Source organism: Anopheles marshallii, chromosome 2 (genome assembly GCF_943734725.1).
Source record: "Anopheles marshallii chromosome 2, idAnoMarsDA_429_01, whole genome shotgun sequence".
NCBI classification, from domain to species: domain Eukaryota; kingdom Metazoa; phylum Arthropoda; class Insecta; order Diptera; family Culicidae; genus Anopheles; species Anopheles marshallii.
The window spans coordinates 84,958,708-84,982,236 of NC_071326.1; the positions used below are offsets into that span (position 1 = coordinate 84,958,708).

General features: G+C 41.3%; 1 non-coding gene across 1 annotated transcript; it reads left to right on the forward strand.

Annotated features, from left to right (window-relative positions):
• The first annotated feature begins 20,025 nt into the window (after nucleotides 1–20,025).
• Nucleotides 20,026–20,098, forward strand: Trnar-ucg (transfer RNA arginine (anticodon UCG)). The gene has a single exon. It is a non-coding gene; the product is annotated as a tRNA-Arg (tRNA).
• Nucleotides 20,099–23,529: the final 3,431 nt, after the last annotated feature.

Sequence of the window (23,529 nt, forward strand, 5' to 3'; positions counted from 1 at the left end):
GTGTATCCTGACCTCACGACCGTCCTGCGCTGGAGAAACTAGTGGAAACTACCGGGGCTTCTTCTACCGGGTAAGTGAATTCCGCTGTGAGTAGATTTGTTTTGCATTGCCAATCGGATTCGAGACGCCAAGGCACGAAAAAAAAAAAGAAACTAGTACAGACCCACTGTACCTGGGATAATCAAATGGTGAGCGGTACAGTGCACAATCCGCACGTACGGATGAATACCTGTGGCGGGTTGCGGTTCCCAGGTTGATGTTGATTTTTCCCTTGACCATTGTCAACATCAAGGGCAACGGTGATTTGATTGAACTTCAAAGCGCGCCAAAGCTTCCGCAACGACGGAGAGTAACTCATCAATTGCCGGGTGTAAGCCGTGAATGGGACTGCATCAGGCGAGGCGGCAATGGGTTTTGGAAATAAAATGACTAACGCACTATATAATTTTAAACTATGACAAAACACAGCAAGTGGGAAAAATGTTTTCAATTTGTGTTTTGAACTGTGGATAAATTGTGTTTCCAGCTCATATCCATCCAAGTACATCTCAGAATGTTCTGCAAATTGAAAATTGGAAACTAAAGTTCACGACAGCTAGTGGAAAATTAATTTACCACCGAACGCTACAACATTAAAAACAAATAATACGTAACGGCTTTTGTGAGCCAAACATTAAGAAAAAAACATCCTAAAATGTACATCAACAAAAGTCAAAGACCAAACAACAACGGTCCCGAGGAAAGAAACAGAATTCATATCTCCAAACTTGAACAACAGCAAAAGAAAGCCAAGAAAGCCGAAACAACTACCAGAAAACGCAAAGCCCCAGAAACCACGCGCTCAACCTCAGTTCTGGTTCGCCAGCTACGAACCGACACCGGGTTACCAGTCACGACCCGTAGTGCCAAAAAGGGCCACGTCCCCCGGGGCAATTCCCGGTGCACGCTCTGCCACTGTAAGATGGATGGAACGGAATGGTTAGGCAGTTGGCGCTCGTTCAAACGCTATGAATGTACCCGGGGATACTTCCTGGGAGGATAAGATTTACATCGCACCGTGGAGGGTGGTAGAATGCTGATAGAACTATTGCTGGTGTGGTGGACAAAATTGTGACTGTAGGTAAGATATTGTATAGGAATAACTGGCTAATAGTTGGTAATCTTACAATTATTAGAACTACAATTACCATTTGGGTAATCCAGAATAACTTGAGAATTCTACAATGAATAACTTAAAACAAAATAAATAATCTGGACTTTTTTGCCTAAGAATGTCCTATCTCACTGTGCGCTACAGACACATTTTTTCCAACCCCCCAGATAAGCTCTAACTGCAAGCGATCCAACCGTGTGCCCGGTCTCACTTTAAGTCTTAATTCTTTTCTAACCTGATTTGGTTCTTGTCCGCCGTTGACGTGTAAGAAAAAGAATACCAGATCCCAAAAAAAAAGCATCGCTCCACTATGCGCGAGTGCACAAGCGTTCCTAAACGCACCCAACGAATCGAAGGTCCTCCCGAGCGTTCCCGGGATCACGTGTCTCGGGATGGGGAGCAGCAGTTGGATGGAACCGCGCCTCCACCGACTCGGCTGGGCGGGAGGGGATGAAGCATCGAGAAAGCTGCTACAAAAAGCACCCATAAATCATGCTTCTTTTGGCCATTCGACCACTCTCCTTTGGGGCGTTTGGTTGTTTTGTAGGTTTTTGCGCCTTTCGGCTCATGAACGTTTAATGGCTTTCTGCTTCGTTTGGTGGACCGTTCGAAGTTTTCTGGCTCGACCACGATCCGTTCCCAACCACCCTGATCGAAGTTGAAGCCGAGAGACCGAGTTCTTGCAAGCGAACGCACGAAGGACACTGGCGGCAGCCGTGTGACAACTGATAGCACGAGATGAGGCTGCTTTCACATGGTTCGGTTCATTAATTGTTACCATTTCACCCGGTAATGATTGAACGCGTCGGCAGAGCCTCCATAGTTGGTGGTTGCAAAGTTCAATGTGTTTTCTTTTATTATTGTCCCATTGTACCGTGACAGGTGCAGTATTCAGTAAGTCTATTGTCACGTTCGTCATTTGCACCACGATTGACGGTAGACCGGGAAAAACAATCCCATCAAAAAGTGGTTTATCACCGGACTAGACTGTTTCAACTGTTTGCTTTTTTTCTTGCTTCCCCGAAAAAATATACTTGAATGGTCTTGTTGTTTATTATGTTCATCGTTTAAAAAAGAGAAGCTAGTTCATGTAATGCTTAGCTGTATTAGTCTAGCACTAGTCTGATTGTCCTCATAGCAGTACTGATAAATCTTGACGAAAGCTGAGAATTTAGAGAATCCCGAAATGTGAGATCAACCCATTATCAGATATTTGCGATCCGATGAATTCCGCGCACTTATCAAATATCAAATACGCACTTACCAACATAGAACGTGTTCTACAACTCTATGTGATATCGTAGTAGGCCATGCTCACATGTCAGGAAACGAAACATGGAAAACTCTTAAATTGTTTTGCTTATTTCATTTAAGTTTATTTCAAAGGTAGGAGAGTTCTTTGCGAGGGTAAAAGTTGGCAAGGTATAGTAAAGACTCAACACATCCCAACTTAAGCAGGGGTGACGTACAAATAGGTGAGCGCTCTTTTGAAGTCGTCCAAAATGTCACCTATCTTGGGTCAAAAGTTAGCACCGGCAGTAACATTGATGTTGAGATACGCGCTAGGATGTTGACTGCCAACCAGTCATAGGAAAGGAGTCTGAGGAAACTTTTCCACTCAAAACACCTGTCGCAACGACCGAAGAACTACATAGAACATATATAGTTCCATCATCACATACGCCTCTGAGACATGGACTTTGTAGAAAAACGACGAAACCCTCTTAGCCGCGTTCGAGCGGAAGATGCTCAGAAGAGTGGACATTGGAGGAGCCGCTACAAGGACGAGCTCTATGAGCTGTACGCGCGAACTTACTGTCTTTCAGTGGATTAGACTCACTAGGAGTGCCAGGTGAAGTGAAGTGAAGCGTTGCAAATATGACAGCCAGCATTACGGGAAAAGAGTCAGCTTCTATTTAAGCTGGTTCTAAGTGGTGCGAATGACTCAGGGTCTATGTGGGACCTTGCTAGTTCTCTTTGAATCGATTCAGGTATAAGCTCCGCAGTTGCCGAGTAAATTCGTAAATCCTGTATAGGCTATACCCAATATTTATAGTTTCAGTATTCTGAGTCTGAGACACTGACGAAATCCCCGTAGACGTGCGTGTATGATAATGCTAGCAAGTGGGATCTCGTATATGGAGAATAACGTACAACGAATGGCAAGTCTGGCAGAGTTCTTTAGTTAAGTCATATCATATGAATAACACCAGCCAACCACTGAAGTCTTTTCAGGTCTATGAGGTGGAGTGATGTCATTAAACAACTATTCGTGGTAATAAACTAGTTCTAAACTAACAAGAGATGTATTGAATGATCGTGTTGCAAAAACTACGAGTACTTTTAATTTTGTAGTATTTAAAAAAAATACAAACTCACTTCTGGTACGTTTTATGACACCGTGAATCGTGCAAAGTCGGATTAGAGCCGTTGAGATTTTATAGTCACCGAGCAAGTGTCGTTTGAATATTTACGCGAATATTACTCTCCAGTACTGCACGTCCGATTACCGCAGCGGTTGCTGAAAACCGTCCACCTTAATTTCAGTTGCAAAAGATACAGCAACGGTGCCTGCAATCGCGAACGACCGAACCGATCGTGAAACTAATTTGGCCTTGAATGGCAATGCTTTTTAAATTTCCTCCCATCTACTCACACGTACCACCACGTTTGGACGATGTGGGTGCTTCTGGCACATCCAGCTTAGGATAGGTCTAGGCGAGGAAGCAAAACCGCCGCCTGAAGTTAGGAAGCAGCAGTCCGATCGAAATGATTATACGGGTACCGTTGTGCTGTGGTGTTGGTGGTACCGGTCGCTCGAAGTCGTCCGACGGGAAGAAGGTGTTCGTGGTGCGGGACGGTTTCTTAATTTGCAAAGAACGACCGCTGTGGAGGCCATGCGTAGAAAAAATAGCGAAACATCCGCGAACTTGCCTAGCGTTTCGTGTGTTAACGATCACGTTGGAATATTGCAAAGCGGAGATTGGGCACGATGCTAAGTTGTGCCGAACTTGTACGCTGCCTGGCACGAATGTTTTATTTGGTCAGATGTTTCCGATCAGCCCGAGCCGGATTTCGCGTTTGACCTTATGGGATCGAACAAAAAAAGGTACGCTGGGATAGGAGAGAAAAATGATCCGATCGCGATTCGATCATCCGGGTATGTACGATGTTGTGCGCTCTGATTTTGATCATTCCCGTTCCTTTATGACACAGCTACTAATCAGCAAACAAAAAGTTGTTGAAAAATGTGATTGTTTGAAGTAATCCAAACTTTTGGTTCATATTTAGTTATTTTAATGCTGAATATTACGCAACGGTTGGTTGTGATTTGTAGCACCTGTGAATAATAATTCAACATCCATCGTTTTTCAAATGATTTTACCAAACACAGTCGCCTAATTCGATATGGAGCAAAAAGATGCTCAAAGAACATTTTGACATAAATTGTTGCACCATTCTAAATTCGCAATTTATTAGGTGTATGACGATGGTTTTACTCGTCACCCGCTCTGATGACGCAATATTCTTTACTGACATATCCACGAGATATCATCTAAATTATATTACCCAAACGATTACTGACCTGTTTAAAGCACTATTTGGCGAATTATTTAATTTTTTGGTGTTTTGTTGATTAACAAGTTATGTTTAGCTTCGGAAATTTAACTTTATACACGTTTGATGTCCGACCAAATGGCTAATTATTCGAATGAATAGACAATCGAAATTTTGTTAACTATATATTTTAGCAATATCTGCAAATTATTCATAGAAATACTTCCTTAAAAAGTAATATTTAAAGTAATGCAGTCTTTGTAAACCATGGTTAGCAGTACTTTGAGAAATTGTTGAAGGTATTTATTTATATTAATATATTTTTGAATCAATCATTTGAATCTTTAGAGAGTCACGAATCTTTTGAGAGTGGACTCATGATTCGAATATCTCATCTACTGAAGGTTTATATGTATAAATGTATCAATATTTGGTTCACTTTTCCAATAATCCTTCTTTTTATTCATAAATTAATCAATGTTTCATGATCTTTAGAAATACATGGATATTTTGGGAGCGAACGCATTATGCAAAAGCCTTCTCAATGGAAGATTCATATGAATGATTCGTGGTGGTGCTTCGTTTTTCTAATAAGGTTTATTTTTTATCATTAGCTCGTCAATATTTCATGCTCTAGAATCATCAATCTTGAATTTATGAATCTTTTTGGAGTCTCCTCATACGAATGACTCCTATCAAAAAGATTCATTAAACACTCATTTTGGCCTGTCCTTGAAACATACAGTAATCATCATGATTTATCCTAAAGATTAAAACTTAATTATTGAACCAAGCAATTCGGTGTGCATATAGACATTAGCTTGAGTCTGATATTTTTGCGATAGTATGGAAAATGGAATCATTTGTTAACCTTAAACTAATTTAGGAGATACTTTTGAAAATAACCTTTTCGTAAATTATAAATAAATATACAATATTTTTGATATCTTAATTACCACATTCAAAAATAAATCTATCATTAGACCGATACCATTCACTGTCAACTTAGAGTACAGTAAATTACATTAGCTAATGGTTGCAGATACGAAAACTGTGGACGAAAAATGGAACACTATTGCTGATCCAGAAAATGAGCTGCTTGATAACCTTCCGGAAATATACCGAAAACCAAATTTCGCATGTCGTTCCGATTAGAAGTTTGAAGGACAGACGGAAAAAAAGAGCCGAAAAATGACCCAATAAAATCCACATCAAATACCTTGCGCTGGACGACCCCGGGAGGTGTGCGTACGTACGCGTACGTGCGTATACGCACCACCCGTACGCATGCTGGACCCGGGGTGACGCTGCAGAGCGCTTCAAAATGCGGTCAAACGCACCTTCAGTGTGCGAAAACGTGTTCAAACGGTAGAACGATCGTGCGTGGCAAGAAGCGAGACCGGGAGTCTTTGGAGTAGAAGCAGTCCGCGCAGGGCACGCCATCATTCCCACCTTGCCGCCGGGAGGTTACGTCTAATGCTAGACTAACACCATCGGCCCCCACACACAGTTAGGTGCGACGCACGCAGTTCAATGGCCGTCCTTGAACGAATCTACGCGTCGGTGGGCTAGATGTTTGTTGATTTTTTTTTTCGCGTGGACGTTCTTTTTGTGTGAATTTTTTGTTCTGTCTTTTTTTTCCCTCGAGGCACACCCGAGCAGAAGGAAGCTTCTCACATCCACATGCCAAATGCCACTTCGCACTATGATGTAGAGCGCGTGTTAGCGGTGCGTCGTAATTTGTGTACCGAGCGTACCGTAGTGCCGGCTCGCTCTGGCACGGCGCGTCAAACTGGTTGCCAAAATTAAAAATCGCGCCCGCACACACATTCTTACGCACCGAACATCTGTGAAACCTTGAAAAATTTTGCACTGGCTGCCGAAATCGAGCAAGCGCGGGGCAGGAAGAACAGGAAAATTATCGGATTAGGGCTGCACCGTTCCGTTCCACTCCGTTGCCCTGGGGATCGTCGCGATCGTCCCTACGCGTCCGACACATGGGTGAACACGACGAAGGCAAACTAGCACGCAACTTCTGCGTGTCTTTTTTTTTAGGTCATCTGACAGTGCGTGCCTGTTCCGATTGTTTAGGCAAAAGTTCGTTTCGAACGTGAAGTAGTGTAATTTCCCTTTTTTTTCGAGAGTGACCTTAGCTGTGGAGCCAGCGCGTTCACTCGATCGTACGGCGGTAACTCATCGCGATCTTCTGATCGTAATCCGCATTCACGCAATCGCGCTCTTTCGGGAGAGAGATAGAGAGAGAGACAGAGAGCGTGCATAATAAAATGAAAGAGTGCGTGGGGACAGCTGGTAGCAAATTCAACCATCGATGGTGTTTGGAAGGAATGTGCCGGGAAGCCACGACGATGCGCGGGATGGTTCCCAAAAATTTAGATCATTGCCAACTAACTAAACACACGCCACCCCGAGAGCAACCTCCGCAACGTATCAACCAAACAACAACAACAACAACAGCTACAAAAACATAGCGCAGAAAAGGTCATTGACCGAGCAAATATGAATTGACGTTCGTTTCGTTACACGCGTTAGCAAACGCGGGTACGCGATGGAAGAGGAACGAAACAGATAGCCAGAACGGGAGGAAAGTATTCTTATCGGAGCACTGTGGGTGAAAAACAAAGTGGACAGCATGATGATAAAAGTATTAGTTTCGTTCTGTTTTACTACACAAATAAACTAACAAGTTATTTGAAGTTTATGTAGCACGAATTCTGTACAATTTGCCACCAATTTCTCTTATTTTTGGTCAGGATAGTTCTCTGCATGCGGACAATATTATACAATAAGACAATAAGATTTTTAGTAAGACTATCATTCTTCAATCAGAGTTTGTTGTGTAATTCGTGTGTGTTATTCGGTAGAACTTACGATGCGATGTACAATAATGTTAAAATTAATGCAATAAGAATGGATGTGTACAACACATCACATAATTATTTTAATATTAATCAAATATGTCGTACGAATACCATAGATGTCCTACATATCCTACAATATCATGTTTTTTTTTCAATTAAACCATTTGGTTGCAGGATAATTCTAAAAAGTTTTGTCAAAAACCCGCAGTGCTTGTTTGTATCTATATTTTTTAATGTTTCATCAATCATCTTATATCAAAAATCTAGATGTTGGAACCACCGAAATGTGTTTTTTAAATGTTTTTTACCGATATATAATTTTATGGTGAATACTTGTTGAGACCAATCACTCTATGCTTTCTGTAAAGACTTGTGCTGATGCTTAATACTTATTATATTATTAAAAATAGAGTAAAATTATATCTAATAGAATTCATCGCACATTAAATAGTCACAGATCTCTGGATCACCACTGTTGAAATCTCTAGCATTATTTTTTACAAATAAAATACCGAATCGTTTAGACTTTCTGCTATGTTCTTCATTCAAGGTTACGAATTTTGATGAACAAATGATTGTTAATATCCCATTGTGCAATACTAGAACTTTTTTTTGTGCTCCATTTGTTTATGATCCTCTTACCTCATCTTACCTTGCGAACCACAACTCTAGCTCCACCTAAAATTACTATCATATATCCTGCGAAGTGGCCTACCATGCGCACCTTTCTAAGCTCTCACACGAACTTAAACACATCTGTCGGAATAATCCGGAATAGTCCGTCGCTGATGTGTTTATTGCAATTATGCTTATATTCGTGACATTTTCAGTACCGTTTTAAAAAAAAACACCTGACTGTCCAAAGCTTCTAGTTTCTCTTTGGTGGTCCGCAGTCATAGTTGTCTAACCTCTCTATTGGACCATTTTTTGCTCTCCCCTTTGGCGGCATACCAAACTTCCACGCGCGTTGGTACGCAGGTGGCATTCCAAGGTTTCAGGTGTATGAAAACGAGTGAAATTAAAATTGAAAACTTTTTTTTATTGACGTTAATCAGCGGTGGCACGGTTTTCGAGGAATTGGGCTGGTTGCGATGCAAAACCGGACATTCTTATCAATTCCTTCTTACCCGTATGCCTGCCATGATGAAATGTGGGAAAGGGTGATCGGGTCAACAGTCGGGGAAAACAAAAAAAACGCGTCGTTTTGCTAAAAAGCAATTAGAATTAAACTTTATTGATAGGAGGACGCGAAACAACACGTGCTGATGTGCGTGAGTTTGAAGTATAAAAGAGCGCAACAAAAACAGCTTGCTCAACATTGGAATGATTACTCGTGAAAACCACCAATTATAACTATTGCTTTGCATCGTTTTGCTATCAAACCTTTCTGTCATATGGTCGACTCGGTCACGTTTTTCATGCTCCAGGACATTTTTGACACAAAAACAGCGTGTTACAAATTGAATGAAATGATTTGCTACCTCATTTCGTGAGGAAAGCATAAATTTAGTGTAATAAACAAGAGATGCATTCAATACGGTACAAATGTCTTGAAAAAACGACAAACAATGTGTAATGAAAACAATTTCACCTGATGATATTTAGTTAAGAGGCATTCAGTGGAATGGTTTTGCATTTTATCTGTCAGAATCGTTACAGTGGCAGGTCTTTCATAAACGCAAATTAGATGATCTTTGTGTTTGAAAAGGATATTTCATTGATCTTCAAAGGAGCAGTTAATTTACTAACATTTTCTACTGTTTGTCCATTAGTACATGTTCCCAATTCATTTCATTTCATAAACCCGGTGAACATTTCACGAGCAACAGCATTAATGTTGAGATATGCGTTAAGGTTGTCAAGCAGTCAGCCATTTTCACACTGAGGAAATTTCTCTACTCAAAACAGCTGTAACGACGATCAAAGCTATAGAAGCTGTGTTATACAGTATAACGTTATGTGTTATCTGTCGTATATTGTCTAACACCTGTATAGTTACGGTATTCCCATATGCCGCTGAAATATGAAACTTTGTCCAAAACTGACGAAATTCTCTTAGTCGCGTTCGAGAGGAAGCTCTTTAGAAGGATTTTTGTGTTGCAAGATAGTGGAGGAGTAACTACAATGACATGTTCTACGAGTTGTACGTTGATTTTACAGCGAAATGAAACTAGCCCAACTCCGGTAGGCTGATCATGTCAATAGAATGGCTCCATTCTTCTCATATACAGCTCTTAAACAGTCAAATACAGTTCATTTGAGACTCAGTTGGTTCGCTATCAGCAAGAAAGAAAATGTTCTAAATCCGAATTTAAGCTTTCATAGAGTCAAAACAGGCCGAATTAGAATAACTATTTTGTTATAAAACAAAATATTGTTATTTAAAAAAACAAACAAACAAGATAAAAAGTAGATAATAAGAGCCGGCGAATTTTATAAAAGACATAACAATGTGCTGCTTAACTGCTGCAGATTGTTATACCTTCAACATTGTTCAACGAGCACAATAGGAAGTAAAACCATTTGTCAGGTGTTAGATCGCTTCCAACGCATTCCAAATGGTCACCCACTGGTGTAGAATGCAACAAATCTCAACCGAAGACAAACGACACAGAAGTGTTAATACTTTAATACACTTCATCTCCTCGTAAATCCGACTAAATCCGACCGCATCCATCGTCACCAAGAGAACATTTTTTATGCTTTTGATCTTTTTTTTTCTAGCAAAGCATGAAGCACCAGACTGCTCCACAAAACTAAACGCAAAAATAAAGCCAGAGAAAGGTCATTCGCAGAGAGAGGCCAACCAGCTCCATCAGTAACTCCAAAAACCCCACACCCCATCCAGCCAACGTTCGCCACGTTGATGATGAATGTGTACTGGAATGCAGTTTGCACACATTTTCCCAATTATGGTCACACTCCACCGGTGCACTGTTGCAGTGGACTTTGAAGCTCTCGCCATTATAAGCCTCCGGCATCAACCCCCTTGGACTCACGACCGGCTTTTTTTGGGGTTGCATTTTTACCGAACTGCATTCGATGCAAAATTGTCATTTTTCATCGTCGAGCAACCCTTGGTATGCTCCATTGCCGCTCCCGCTCGTTCCCGCTCTTGTTTTCTCTTTCTAAACCTGTTCTTTTATTTAGTTGGTAAATCTTCTTCATTGCAGTGGCGTTGCAGTGCCGGCCTTGCAGCTACAATGATGCCGTCCTCAAATCACCTTTGGGACCACGGCTTCTGCGGTGCGAACGGTACGAAATGGACCTGCTTTCGCATGGTAAGAGCACATGATGGTCGCATTTACAGCATCAATAAATATGCATGAACCAAGTTGACAGCGACTCGATGACAGCAGGGCGCGATGGTGCGCGGACCCGATGACTAAACGCACGGTCCACGGATTCAATACTCACCGAGCACTGTATCCGATGAATCATCATCAGACGGTCAGAAGCCTCACTTTCGTTATCAAGATCGCCCAGAGTGTCCCGAATGGAATGGAAAGCTGTCAGTTACTTTTACACTCATTCTCATTAGAACCTTGCTAGTTGAAGGCTGGCCATCCAACGATCACCACACCCGTGTTTTCAAAGGGTCATAATAGCGCACGAATCCTTTTGATTCCTGTCCCTGTGGGGCATGAAATGCCAAGCGCCGGAGCTTGGTAGAAATAAGTAAATCATGCTGCCTTATGGTGCAAGCGAAATGGAGCTCAGACTTCATCGCCCGGACATTCCGGTTAGCTAATGGACGAAGGATACGCAGCAATAAAGGATTTCAAAGTCACTACCGTACCGTGATTCCCTAGCGGACGACTGATTACCGCAAAATTACTGACCGACAAATGAGATCTCGTGTACATTAATAATGGGATCACATTATAAAAAAAGTCTCGTTATGTTATTCTTTCAGATGATTCAGTTTCAGTTGTTCCTTATGTGTAAAATCACTTATACTAATAATAAACCAGTAACATACGCTTCAAATAAAAAAAACTCCGTTTTGGTTTCTTTGAGATAATTTTACAAACAGTGATCTCTAGTTTTAATTTAATCAAAATGTAACCAAATAAATGACAATCAATAATGAAAACAGTAATACTGTATACATCGATAAAAGACTAACAATAATGAAATAAAAGTGAAAGCAAAGACAAAACCATGAAATTACTAAATAATAACATTAAATAGAATATAAAGACCTCAACAAAGAGAAGCAATTGTTTTATTTTATTTATAATAATCGAAGCAGTGATAGGTACACAAGAGAATGAAAAGTGGAAAGAGAGTAATACATAATAGAAAAAAATAGAATAAAAAGAGTAAAATCATATCAAAAGTCACAGACAAAATCCAAAACAACGCTTTTTAAACCCAAAGACGAAGTATGTGACAAAATGCAAGTAATAACACACGCAAGTAATCTTTCCTCTCATATCCCAAACACGAACAAAACGACATGCAAAAGTATTCCGCCTAATGAGCGCAGAACGCAACACCAATGGCAAAACGCCATATAAAACGTGCAGCAAGATGGAAATTAAGATAAAATAAAGATAACAATAGGCGACACCCATTTCCCCGCTTTTCCAGCTACTGCTTTATCACACAAAAACAGGCAGCTGAAAGTGTATAAAATAAAACACAACAACCACGAAAAAAGGGATGATAAGTGCCGCGATGACTGTGAAAACCGCTTACCGAAGTTGCCTTTAGCTGCAGATGGAATAGGGAGATGAATTGTTTGTGTGGTGAAATGTTTGCGTCACACATACACGTCGTAAAAATTGTGGCTTTGCAAGTAATCGCGGGTCGCTGCACGGGGTAAGGAAGGCCGGTTGAAAGAGTTGGGGCGGAAAGGCAATAAAAAGTGAAAATGATGTGCGAAGCAGCGATCAACTTCTTGATGGATGTTGACGAAGCAGGAATTAAATGAACTGATATGTATGGGGTTTTGGGTAAATCAGAAAAGTGTTGGAGAGTTTCCAACTAAATAGGTGCAGGGAATTAATGCTTTACTAAGTAAAATATTTACTTCAATGGCATTAAGATTTAAATTAAAAAAAAAACTTGTTTGCAATTGAAAAAAGGCAAGGAAAAATGCTTCAAAAAATGCGTAAAATTCGATCCAAAGTTAAAGTTTTAATGTTATGGTAGTAAGGTACAGAAATAGCTCTAGTCACGGCATGACAGGACTGGTTCTAAGATAAACAAGGTACGAAAAAGAAAAAAGACGAAAAGAAAAAACGTAAAAAGGATACAAGAAATAAATAAGAAGAAGAAGAAAATAAGACAAAGAAGAAGTAAATAAATAAAGAAAGAAAGAAAGAAAGAACGAAAAGAAAAATCGTTCAATTGTAAAATTACAAAGTAAATTGAATTCTCTTCTAACAAACGATATTCTATAGCAGGTAGAATTGAAGATAACAAGAAAACACACTATAAAGTATTATGTACACAAAACAACAAAAATCAGTAAATAATAAAACTTTACTTAACTTTAACTTGAACCAAGTGGAAACTGTATTATCGATGAAATGCGCTAAAATAGAAAGATTACTCAGCATTATATCTAAACGCAATTCCTAAATAAATGACTGAAAAAATGAACACAAAAATAATTCTAATTTCATTCAAATGAATATTACTCTCGGAACAACATAATGCGTTATTGAAAATGTCAAACAAGTTAAAAACAAACTTTGATCATCAAATATAACTTTACTATAAACAAAAATCATCTTAAATATGAACGAACATATTCTGCACAACATATAAACTTGCAATAAAATCACAGCACGTAACAAAAATTAGCAATAGCTTCCCCTTTACCGCACCAAGCCATCACGGTTTTGGCATCATCTTTGGCAAGCAAAGTGAAACCAATCGCTCCCCGGATGCCGTTGCGGACGCCATAAAGCATTTTTTTTTACCGGCACGCGATCAAACGCAAACCGGTTGTGGCCAATTCGCACGCACTGTACACGGTTACGCATCCGAGGCTGGTGAATTTTTCATGTGACGCCAACTGTGGCTCCCAGCCGGTAGAAGTTAAGCCGGTAGGCATTAAGAAAAGAGGAAGCGGATATAAAAAGAAACAGTCCGCAGGACCAAGACAAAAAGAGCGCATTTTTGAGAGGAAAGCAGCGCAGTCACGTACCATCCTTAAAGGGTTGCTCCGTGGGTTTTGCGTGGAACATGGAGGGCATGGCGGAGGCTTTACTTTTCGACATTAGCAGCGTCGCTTTAGGATGCGGGTTGATTATAGCGATCATGCAAATCACGATAAGGCGTGTTAAAAGTTGTACAGAGAGAAATAAAATTTTACTACTCATTCGTGCCGTGCAGGGGAAGATGTGTTGTGTGTTGTGGCGTTGGAAAGCGAGAAGGAAAATAGGGAAAATCGCCCCGGGCACCATCTTGTGGATATGCTCAAACATTCACACGCCTTATCCGGCGTTGGGGTTCCTATTGAATCCTTTCAAGAGTGGGTATGATTATCAACTTTCCTTTTCCGATACACTAGCATTAGTCGGATTTTCATTCACAGAAGAACGAACACACTAATGAACGGAAGATAAAACTATGGGGAAAAAAAGAGCCAGGTGAGTGAGAAGAAAGATCCGCTTTATGCCACGATCCTCAGCGCACTTCGTGACGCAATCGAGTAATGAACACTCGAAACGCACCCGAGCGTAGTGTAGGCTTTTACTGGCGTAGAACCCCATTTTCCACCATTGCTTCCCTTTCTCCTCGCAAGTTTTCCACCCCACTAGCCACCCCTGTCACGCTTCCCACCAACTAATTCGACAACTATTTTCGAACGATGCGGTAAAACGATTTTATTATACGATTATGATTCTTGTGTCTGCATTTGGAAGTCGATATTCCTTCGGTTCTTTCCGGTAAGCACGATAGTGTCCTCCCATCCCTGCGTTCCTTCCCACCCGCTTTCCTTTCTCACGTACCACATTTTCCACAGCCGACAGCCGGCGTCAATTCCGCTCTCAATAAATTCCCAATCAGGCGTTGGGCTAAGCTTGCTAATGTTGCTGCTGTTGCAAAGCCAACAGTGGTTCTCACTTCCCACTTTCCCATCATTGTCTTGGAAAATTCGACATCGACGCAACGTAACGTTTTTGCAGCAAGCTTCCTTCAATTGCTCCACCCGGCGATGTGTTGCTGAGGGACATAAATTCATAAACGATTTTCCAACCCGCAAGCTCGTGGTTGGATTGGTTTTCCAGTTATTTTTTTTTTTGCCCCCATCGTAATCGATACGCCAAAGACATTTCCCGGCCGAGGATGGGTGTGAAAACTGCAACGAGCTAACCCGCCGGCAACGCATCTTCGCACGAGAATGGCTTAGCAGTACGTCTGCAGGAGGTCTGCGAACTCAAGCACACCGGGGTGTTGGGGTGTAAGAAAAATGGCTAATCAAACGGATACTGGACGATGCTCGGTGGTGACCTTCAGTCCTAGTTGGCTTCGCTTCTTGTTGATCCTTTCCGAAGCAGAAGCAGAGAGAGAGAGAGGAGGTCAATGGAAGGTTAGAGAGAATTATATTTATTGCCTACGGTTGCATCTTCATCGATATGACGATCGATATAAATATCGTTTGCCGACGCAAGGATGTCTTCATAGAAGTATAACACCTTGTGTTGTTGTTTTTTTTTTTGTTACGTGCTAAAAATGCGTAAAACATAATTCACAATAATTTGTCTGTGGTTTGACAAATGTGCCAGAGTCCAGGTGCTTTCAATAGGTTGCTTAAAAAAGATTATAAATCAAACGAATACGTGATAGATTTATTGCAATCGGTAACATTTTAGGAAACCTTTTAATCGATTATTGTTTATTCCAGTCTCATTTTTCATTAGCTCCTTTTAGTCTTAATTAGTCTTTCAATAACTGTACTGTTTCGTAGTCAACTTGCTCTGTTGATTTTAATAAATTTAAGAAAACACATGTGAAACAAATAATTATGTATTTTGCAAGAAAACCATGCATTTAATTGTTTTTTTATTATTTAAAAGAACTTGCCGTGCTAACATTAAATTACAATACCCAGTAAATTTATGTAAGTATGCAGAAACCTCCATTTTATTTCTCCACAACGCCTCCTCTCGGTGGATGTCGTTATTTGCACATTTACTACTGCAGAACGCTCCATAAATGGCATTTTTTTTTTCAAGAAACTGCCCAACATGCAACCACAAATTTGATAACAAGCTGCTAATGGAAGTGGTGGTCTGAAAATTCCTTGACGTTTTCCGAGTTCCCAATTGCATTTTTTTTATCTTGAAATGGCGTGGAGTGTTTGGCTTTTCCTGGCGGTAAATATTGCCATTATAATGATGGTCATCGTGCAGGCATGATATTAGTTAGTACTGTTTGCAGTACTGGACAAGCGAGCACCCGGGAAGGAATTTATTAACAGTGCTATAATAGTTCCTACGATGGATGGGACTAAAAAACGTCATTTTATAGGTGAGGAAAAAAGACCGAAAACTATCGTTTTTGAAAGACCCAAAATGGTTCAAAGAAACACAGGTTGAAGTAACTCTAATCCACCTCATTTCACAGGGCTTACAATCGCATATGATAATAACCACCCTGGTGATTATTTAGTTCGCCCCGGGTTACACTCTTTCATCGGTTTGGTTGCCTCCCCGGTGGTTGTGGTAAATTATTTTCCCTTCTTCAAGCCCTTCCATGCGAATCCCGAAAGATAGATACGAAAAAAAAGAAAGAGCCACTTTCATCGGTACGGCTTTTTTGCGTGATTCATAAATTATGAATTATTACTTTGCGCTATCGGGTAACTTCGGGATGTGGTAGCAAATGGGACAAAACACGTCCAAAAATGGGTATATAATGGGAACAAAAAAAAAACCGTCCATTGAATCGTGAACATTACAATCGTTCCGTGTGGTGCAGTGTTAGGAAAAAAAAGCCAACGACAATGAAAGAAAATGACTCCACTTACCATTCCGAGCGGCCAATGGCACCAAAGGTTGACCGGATAAAATGGTATGGGAAGCAATCGGTCATTGGAAAAGTAAAACAATTCGCGATGTGGCAAAGTTTGGTGGCAACTGACCAACGAGCTCATCCGCAAATGAGCCTCAATTTTCTTCCCAGCGACAATCGTTTGTTTCATGTATTTTTTTTGTTCAACATTCTCAGAAATTTCGGAACTTTTGCGGTGTACTTTATTGCTGTGATTCATTTTCCTTACTCTATCTATACTTGGGGACTCACCGGTGCGGTGACCAGATTTTCATCCACAAACATTCTAACAGCTTAAATCGGCAATTCACATTCCCTAGGGAAAAATTGGGAGTAAATCTAAAAGTATCCCCGGTAAGCTTCTCAAAATCACCTGGACGAACGAGCGCCAAGTAGACAGACAAACAAGCAACACAAATGGGACACCGAATGGGACGTTCAAAAACACATTTCATGTGTATTTGTATCTCTTTTTTCCGATCCTATTTGCTTCTGTGGTTGCTTGAAACCCTTCGCGATGGACACATCGTGCAGCTCCGTGGTGCATAAGTTGAACATGGGTGGTGCATCGGAATCGGTATCTCATCTGATTTACATTACACGCTTATGACGACACATCATCGAACCGCAATTTGTGTCGCAAATCGGGCCCCATATGTTGGCACGGTTCAAGGGAGCAGACAACGGGGGGAACCGTCTTACAAAACCGCTAGCAAACCCCGTGAACCGAAACCGCGATTTGGCGCATGCAGTAATTTGCCCTCTCGAAGGACAGGTTTTGGGATGAAGACTTCGACATGATGCGCCACCGATACCCCTGCTTGGACAAGGCTACAAAACGTGGTCAACATGTAGCACGCTTCTCGCTCGCACGTCCGTCTATGTGTTGGCATCGTTATCCGCAGTACCCAGGTTCAAAGTACTGCCCGGGAACGCTCGGGAGATTTGCCCAGTGTCGACCTCCCAGGATGCGCAGGGTAAGCGGTCCGGCAGACTTCGGGAGGACATCAATTGCACAGCCACGGCAAGGAAATGTGAGCATCCGGTGTGGTCCGGCAGGTTCGACGTAATGTTGCAACACACACACAGTAACACGGCATCGCAGTACGAGCTTGTTGACTTCGCGACATACCAGCTTCCCGGTCCCCTCCCCCCCAGAGAAGAGCTTGTTTGGCTGATAAAATATTTATCCACTTGGGCATTTTATTATTCTGCACATATGTGTCAAAACCTCCGTACTCTTCGGCAAAGGATGCGGGGATGTGGTATGTGGCTTGATATTGCGTCCTGATCCGGACGGTTGCGATGGGTGGTGTGATATGGAATCTGTTGAATCTCGGTGCTCTCACACTACCGGAACCTCGAAGAGGGGGAGGGGTAAGGTGGAGTTGGAGCTCCCCGAGAGCTAAACAGACTGCGGCATATTACTGCCGCGTGATGCAGTATCTCAACCGGTGCGGAACAGAAGTAGTCACCCGGTGCCGTATATTTCTGTAACCTCAGAGTCAACCCCCCTAACTCCAGAGTTTCCTCCGTGCTGGTAGGGTGCGATCGCGTTCACGGGTTGCCCCTTTGGGGAGTTGGGTAAAAGTGCAGGATTTATGAAGATGTCGCCCAACAAAAAAAAAAAAAAACAGGGGCGATACTGATACAAGCCTCTTCAGCTCTTTTGCAAACTTCCCCGCACACGGGGTGGGCACGAGCTAAATGGAAACAAATGGCCCAAAGTGCACTCGCGTGACGACGGATGCATTCCGATGCATCTACTTTCCGGAATTACTTTCGGTTCGGCGTGGTGGGATGGAGGCAGAGGTTCGTGGCATACCAAACTTTGACTGCTGCCACCGGTACTGCAACGAGCTTCCGCTGATTTATGGTACCAGGCAGCCGCACGGACACAAACAGGCGAAGGAAACGGTTTATTTCCGGTTTTTTTTGGGGTAAGTCCGCCGCGAAGAAGCAATGAGTCGTTTGAATTTTTTTTTTCTCGCGCTGTTGTTATTTTGTATGCGAAAGTTCTTTGCTGGATTGCGTTCGTGATACGTGTATACGCGTATCGTTTCGATCGTTTTCGCAAATGTCCCTTGGGATGGTAAATAACGATTTGGTGGCTATGCGTCTTGAATTTTTGCTTCCAAAATTGATACTTTACAATTTATGGGCCTTATGTGGTTTACAGTGCAGTGGACGATTCTATTTAATCCTCATGTAAACAGGTTCTTTGATATTGTTAAAAAAGCTTTCGTAATTAGTGCAGCTTTATTTTATTTGTTTGGTTATTAATTGTTTTATTAATTCATTTATCTATTATCCATCTCTTTAAATCAAAAAAAAAATCAGAAACAATAATAAAAAAAACACTCAAAGATTGATCATATTCTGACATTTTTATGATGGGTACCAAATGATATCGACACCAGTTCTACACGACAAGTCCGGTACAAAATCTCATCCGAACCTAATTTTCCATACGCAAGAATCCTGTTTACAGGTGTAAATAAATGTCAAGCAAGACAAATTTAGCTAGCAAGCCTCTTGAGGTTGTTGTTGTGCCACTAAAGAAGAAGATTCTGAAGTATTGAAAAAAGCATTCGAAAAACAGCAATCAATACCATAATCACATTGGTGGCGAACATCATACAGTGCGTAACATAACTATACGACATCTAGTTTTTTGAGATTTATAATTAAAAAAAAGTTTAATAACTCCCTTTTTGCTATGGGGTGCGCACATTTTTACCCTCACACTATTACATAATTTTCTGCCTTAATTACAACACCATACCAAAAATCGTTGTTTAGGGTGCGTATTCTCATTTTTTAAATCATAAAAAACCAAAAAACATTTCATAAAAGTAATTGATTTAAACTTGAATTTTATTTAACTTAATTAACTTGAATTTAACTTAGTTGCATAATAGTAACTAAAATTATTGAAATCCGACATTTTTATTAATTTAAAAAGGATTGAATGTTTATCGATAAAAAGAAGTAAACAGCAAAAATAATTTGATAAAAAAAAACAGTCAACATTCAAGTATAACTATTGTTCCACTCCTATTATCCATCAACGCGTTAAATTCATTTACCTAATTTTTCGCCAATATTTTAATTTGAAATTTTAATTAAACCCGAATACTATCATCATTTAGTGAAATGTTAATTACAAAAATAATTACTTTTCATATTTTCTACGCCCATCACGGCACATTATCGTTTTGAATCCTTTGCAACACTTTTTCGGTTTCTAGCTTGCACACCCTTACACACGCTCGAGAACGGTGAAAGGTTCGCCCGCCCAGCGAAGGGTGCACGACCGCGCGCCTGCGCAGTTCTTCCCTGGGTCGGGAAAATCGTCTGGAAACCGTGCGGAAATTTCCACCGACAGCAAAAAGGACATTATGTATCCTTCGTATCAACGGCCGTGTGGCCTAATGGAGAAGGCGTCGGACTTCGAATCCGAAGATTGCAGGTTCGAGTCCTGTCACGGTCGAGAGCGCGCGCTCGCTCTGGAAGTTACATTTTTGTTGCTCCCTTTTTTTTGGGTGGGTATTTCTTTTGAAAACTTTGTTGTAGTGTTTTGGAGATTAGAATACTTTTTGTCACGTACAACATTGATGAAGATTGGTCGAACGGAGATTTGAGGACGAAATTATTCTACCAAAAGGAACGAAAAATCCTTCGCCGAAGCAGTGCAGCAATTCGTCTTCTCTGATTTAATAAAGCAAATTAATATTCATTGAATTTTGCTGATCGTCAGCATAAGATAGCCGCACTGTCGAATGATTCCAACCGGACGAACTGGTTGTCTTTGGGGTGGTGCAGAACTTTGGGAGAAAACAAAATTTATTAAACACTTCCAATGAGGAACACAAAAAAATGAAGATTCTCATTTCGGAAGACTTATTAACACAAATGGCACCCGTACACTCCGTCAGGCACCAATAAGTCTGACGGATTGACCATTTGCTAATGGGACCCAGACTCTGTCTGCATTTCCCGCATCCACCCCATGAATCAACCCCCTGGGAACTCCAACATCCACTGCACGTTCCACCAACGGGGAGGCATTTCAATTAGCTGACTGGTTTGCGAATTAAACGTGTAAGTTCCACCCCACACCAAGGACATAGCCGAGCGTTCAAAGTACGTTATAATTACCGTGCGGGCTTACCTCTCAACAATTGCTTCCACTTGAGCGGTCGCGGAAAACGTTGCAGGCAACAGTCATTACAATGCGCATTACCAGGCCGGGGCGAAATGCGGCCGATGTAAGCACCGTTTGTTTCGCGCGCGCACTGCTAGTAAGTTTACGATTTTGGCGCACCATTTTTTACGATTACCGGCCCTTGCCCTGCCGACTGCTGGGGTCACTTCGGCACAGCCTTCCAACATTCAATCATTCGATCCTCGAAAAAAAAACCTTCCGACCGCATGTTTATCGACGAGTTAAAACATCAACGGCCGGGAGATAGCTGGATGGAGGGTAGGAGGTAAGCTAGGTGGATCGAAAAGAGATGATTCCGGAAGAGGGAGCTTGCCAAAGGACATTCAGTTATGCGTGACCATGGCGATCAGTGTGTTTTTCGGGGGGGGGGGGGGGGGGGGGGTTCGACACGATGCCGGAAGCGTGACGAAGGGGAGGAAATTATCGGATCGCTTTCCACATGCCATTTGGAAGCATACAAGGTACCGCTCTCACACACACACACACATATGCAAACACAACCACACACGTTTATGTACAATAGGTGCTTTAGGGCCCTCGGTGCGGATTACAGTGGTTATGGTTTTGATCGTAAATTCCCTACCCGATCCAACTGCCCCTTACCAACCGGTTTTTGGGCGCTAAGTTCTTTGCACGTAAAGGTAGTTCCTGCCTGCTTACACACACTGCTGAAACAGCTGCCCTACCGCCAACACTTCCCCCTACCTCCAGGAAAGACCCACCAAAACACACGAAAGCTACCATGCGCCTCCATGTCGTGTTAGGAAATCGAGTAAAACTCGAGCACGGCGTAAATAAACGGGGATTATTATTCATTGATCCTCATCCTCTACGCACACACACACATACACACAAACATACAACCGGAACTGATGGAGCTTTGCAGTTACCGCTAGCGAACATTCAAATTACGACCGGTAAGGGCATAAAATTGTTCTTGTAGACATAGGTTCGAATGGGAAATTATGTTGCGGTCCACAACTAACCGCTTAGCCTGTAACCCCTCCTGACACCCTCAACCCTTCGGTCAATTTGTTACTGCGTACCTGTGTTCTTCTCCACCAAACCCGCACACACACACACGCACAGCTCGTATATTCTAATGGACTGCGACATGGCGCTTCACGTCAAGTGCGTCGTTTCGGTCACAGTGTCGTCAGCATCGTTAGTCAAAAAGTAGCTGATGTTTGCATCAAACCCCTCGAACCAGCCGAGGAGGGAAGCTACCGGATGTGTGTTTTACGACTTCCCCCTCCCCCCTGGCACACCGCAGAAAAGGGGTTGACTGCCGAAACGGGGATTAATCACTCATAATCTTAACCGGTACACCATCGGTTAACCATCGGAATGTGGGAAATGCATCGGCGGAATGGGAGTTTGCGTTGTGTATTAAATTGATTAGCCATTTTTATAGGATGTACCAATTTTTAATGCAGCACCATAGAGATATTATGCTTATCGATACACTTCCATGATCGGGTGGCCCCTTTTCACACAACAAGCGTAGTAATATCCCGAGTGTAATTTATGGTCGATTTTGTGGTGATAAATATTTATCTAAATTGTACACTCTTTACCGATGTTACGCGGTTCTAGACTTATTCGGAAATATGTAGTTTTTGTAAATTTAAAAAAATTAAAAAATAAAAAAAAAATGAAGTGAAAGAAGCGAATTTAGACATTGACAGACAGACAAACAAAATGTCCTTATGGATGTATGCGAAAGAAATGTATTTTATGAGAAAATATTTCATATTTCAATGTTTCATGTCTTACTAACAGTGTTTAAAAGTTATACGTGTTATAACTAATATCTCTTTTGAAAATACCAACCAAATGATAAGTACAGATCGTGAGCTAATATGTTGAAATGAGTACAGAAACTTCATAAACTGCATAAGTAGCGGTGTAAACGGGATTCATACAGGCATAACCGGCACAAACAGTACTACAACTATTTAAAAAAAAAAACCAAGACGTTTTTTCTGTTTTAAGAATAACAAAGGAGCGTAATCATCATCTGTTAGCAATTTTCTTACTAACACACACGCCACCGTCGCTATTAGCTTCTACCGCTGTTTAGAAGCACAGGATTAAGCCGGTTTTGGTTAAGTTTTAAACCATATATCCGGCCAGAGTCATAGCGGATGCGAAAACTTTGACAGTAATTCTTTGAGGCTGGTAATCTTTTTTTTTCGTTAGAACGGCCTGGCCGTATCGACTTATTTTACCACGATGATTAAAAAATTAATGAATCTCATTTTGTACTCAGCACTTCATTGGAAGAGTTGTTCAAACTTCCTCAATATATGTTTTGAATACTATTCTACTGCTACTATTATTCTTCTGCTACTACTACTTCTACTACCACTAATACTACTACTACTACTATGATATTCAAGTCTTTCGTGAAAGACAGTGACTTAATACTGTGTAGTGTTAAGGAAAAAAAACGAATAATATGAACGAACATCGCAAAAAAATCTTTAAATTATCGTACTGAACCATTTTCTCCGTATTTAAATAAAATTCTAGCTCTACAAATTGCCGCTTCGTTGATTTTCAAATAATGACTTAATTTGCACCGCAAATCAACGCTCGCGGTGGGCGAAATAACAATTATTTGCATTTGCGACGTTGCAATTAATCAAAGTTCAGCACAATCCACACAGTGCATCCGGTACCTCTCGGCAAGG